This window comes from Dermacentor andersoni, chromosome 1 (genome assembly GCF_023375885.2).
Source record: "Dermacentor andersoni chromosome 1, qqDerAnde1_hic_scaffold, whole genome shotgun sequence".
Lineage (NCBI taxonomy): Eukaryota > Metazoa > Arthropoda > Arachnida > Ixodida > Ixodidae > Dermacentor > Dermacentor andersoni.
Window position 1 is genome coordinate 191,248,126 of NC_092814.1, and position 3,728 is coordinate 191,251,853.

General features: G+C 45.8%; 1 non-coding gene across 1 annotated transcript; it reads left to right on the plus strand.

Moving 5' to 3' along the window:
• Positions 1-1,007: 1,007 nt before the first annotated feature.
• On the plus strand, positions 1,008-1,079 carry TRNAT-CGU (transfer RNA threonine (anticodon CGU)). The gene has a single exon. It is a non-coding gene; the product is annotated as a tRNA-Thr (tRNA).
• The last annotated feature ends 2,649 nt before the right edge of the window (positions 1,080-3,728 follow it).

The window sequence follows — 3,728 nt, forward strand, 5'->3', positions numbered from 1 at the left end:
CATATCAATAATGAAAACCTTGAATTTTGTTCTCTGCTATTATTTCTTTCAATTTTTTTTTTCGTTTATCTTGAATTTCGTCCCCGGTCGATTCAACATGCGAACCGGAAGTGCTGCGCAAGAAACAGGAGTGTCACTCGATGCTCGTTCCACTAAAAACAATTGGCCGCAGGTTGGATACGAACCCACATCTTCGAATTACGCGTGCGATGCTCTTACCAAGTGCGCTACCGCGGTGCGATTTCCCCATCCACTCACTGGGGTATTCATGTTTTACTACTAGAACCAACCTTGGGAGAGAAGCCAGCGCCACCACTCACAAACCTTGGGAGCGGATATGGAACATCCTTTCTGCCGAAGGCGTCATGACTGCGTCGTCTTATTTTGGTGACGGCAACTAGTCAATAAATGCATAAATTCTACCTGAAGGCATCGACGTTGCAGGATTGGAGACCCTCGTATGCAATGAACGAGAAGAAAGGGGACTAAGGGGCCCGATTTTTTATAATCATACCATAAGAAGCCGACAAACAATGACACCAAGGACAACATAGGGGAAATTACTTATACTTACTAATTGAGTTAAAGAAATGACAAAAAAATGGAAAAGAAAGTGGATGAAGGAACAACTGGCCGCAGGTGGGATACGAACTCACGTCTTCGCCTTACGCGTGCGATGCACTAACCAATTGAGCTACTTCGGCGCCGTTTTCCCATCCTTTTTCTGGGGTAATTATGTTTTACTACTAAAACTCGGTTCCCTTTCTTCCAATTAATTACATAACGATGGTCTCGAATCCCGCAACATTGATGCTTTCAGGAAGCATGTGTCGGTTTATTGACGAGTTGTCGTCATCCATGTAAGATCACGCACTCGTGACGTCTGTGGCTGAAAGGATGTTCCACATCCGCTACCAAGGTTTGTGAGTGGTGGCGCTGGCTAACAGTCCCCGGGTTAGTTCTCTTAGTAAAAGATGAATACCCGAGATATTGGATGGGAAAACGGCACCGCGGTAGCTCAATTGGTAGAGCATCGCACTCGTAATGCGAAGACGTGGTTTCGTATCCCACCTGTGGCCAGCTGTTTCTTCATCCGATTTAATATCCACTAATTTATAATTTCTTTAATTAAATTAGTAAGTACGAATAGGGAGAGAGCGAGATAGAAGATGGAAAGGCAGGGAGGTTAACCAAACGCACGTCTGGTTCGCTACTTTACACTGGGGTAAGGGTATACGGACGAAGAGAGAGAGGAGATAGCGGGAGCACAGCTAGGCGCTCATGTGAAGGTTCGCAAGTAGTCTACACACTGTTGCCAAGACCTGTTGTCTTGAGGTATTTCAACAACACTTTCGTGGCTTTCTGTGCCATCGACGAGTACGGCCACGGTCCAAGTGTCTTCATTTCCGAAAATGGTCTAGAGTCCACCTGGTTCAATGCTGTCCGGAGAGCTTCACGCTCGACCTCGTACTGGGGACAGAGACATAGGATGTGTTCAATGGTTGTTCTGGTTCCAGAAGTGTCGCACATGGGCCCATGAGAATGCGGAAAGAGTAGACTTTCGTAAATGTCAGCCCGAGCAAGAGGCCGCACAATACTGTCGCCTAGGAGCAGGCAACTGTTGATGGCACTTGTAGCTTTAAGGATGGATCAAGATGGATAGATGACACTTGGGGAGGTTGGGAGAAGACCATTATTTGCGTGTTAAAGCTTTAGCCACGATATGAAGGTTTTTTTTTGCAGCGTCTGTTATTCATAAAGGGATTGGAATTGGTCGGGCTTCCAGATGGGCAGACCGGGCGGCTTCGTCGGCGAAGTCATTACCAGCAATGCCGGTATGTCCAGGTAGCCACTTGAATATAATTTCATGCCCTTTAGCGAGGTTGATTGTGGTCTTCTCTTATTTCATATGTCAGGTGCTCATGAGTCCTATGATATAGGGCAAAATGCAGACTCTGAAATGCTGCCTTAGAGTCGCAAAGGCACGCCCATTTCTAGGGTGTCTCTTTCAGGAGGATTCTGAGAGCAGTACGCAGGGCAGCAAGCTCTGCTGCCGTTGATGTTGTCACGTATGACAGTTTCAACTTCATTGTGGTTTCGTATCCGGAATGACAACGTCACCTGAAAAGCTGGTAGGTGAGACCGAACCATCGGTATCGATGTGTATTCGGTCCCCGTATGTCTCATTGATTAATAGCAGCGTCATCTGTTTCAGAGTTATTTTTGGGTGATTGGCTTTCTTCTTTACACCCGGAATACTTAGTCGCAGCTGAGGTTGTTGGAGGCACCACAAGGGCAATGAAGACCTTGCTGCTGGTATGTATCCTAATGGAAGACAATTTGTATTGGTGTATATAACTTCAGAAATCGTTGCACAAGGTCTCTGCGATGGCAAAACTGCCAAGTGATGATCGGGGATGCGGGAAAGATGGCTGATATGCGTCCTGAGACAGTACACAGCAACGTATGTTTGGATGGGATGATCTTTGGCGAGCACGATTGTTGCAGCTGTTGACGCACAGCGAGGAAGTCCTAAACACGTGCGCAGTGGTTGGCCCTGTAAGCTCTCCAATAAGCGAATATTTGACTTGCACGCACTGGCCAACACTGGAAGGCTGTAGTGTAAATAGCCTAGGAATAGAGCTCTGTAAAAGTGAAGCATGGAGCGTACAGATGTGCCCATGTTTTCCCGCACAGGAATCTCAGTACCTGAGCAATCGACAACAGTTTTTCTTTCAGGTACGTGCAGTGAGGGCTCCATGAAAGATTTCGGTTGATTATTACACCCAAGATTCGATGGGTATTTCCATGGGTGATAGTGTGCCCATTAATGGAGACTGGGTATGGTGTCATAGGTTTACGTCTGAATGTAATCAATGCACATTTCTCCTTCGATACAGTCAAGCCTTGTGTTTGAAGGTATGCTGATGTCAAAGTTGCTGCCCGCTGCAATTGCGCTCGAACCTGAGGACGAGTGACTGCAGAAGTCAGTCAGCACGGCAGATGTCATCTATTTATATCGAGAGGTAGGTTGTTTTAGGTAAAACTTCAGCTAGTACAATCAGTGTCACATTGAACAACGTGGGACACGATACTCCTCCTTGAGGCACGACGTAGTAGGTGTAATATTCAGCTGTGGGGCCATGTTCTTTTTGTACGAAGATCGATCGGCGAGTTATGTAGTGGGATAACCAGCAGAGCATGCGGTCGCTGATTCCAATATTCTCCAGGGAGTTGATGACGGCGTCATGTGCAACGTTGCCATACCCGCCTTTCACGTCGAGAGAGAGCTCAGCTGATATGCGCTTACGCATATCATAATTCTCCTGTGTTGTCTTAGGTGTCTTTGTTTGTTGTCTTCTCGTGATATTAGTAATAAAAAATCGGGCGACTCGGTCCACTTTCTTCTCGTTCATTAAATATATAGATAGCGCCACGCGACTGGCCGCCCCAGGCACTTTCCGTGTATTCACGGGCTTCTCTCCTGCTTGGAAAAAAACACTTTATGCAGCACGTATTAAGAAACAGAAATCTGTATCGGGATTTTCTCGTGTTACTCTACAATTTTTTCATTCACACTTTTCGTCTGATTATATTTGAGTAGTTGATTACTTATTTAAGACTAATTAAGTAATAAGGTGGAATGCAAGATATTATATGAGTATCTACAAGCGACGGCAAATGACATTAGCTTGGTTTTGTCCAGCTACGCGGAATTTGAAGATTTA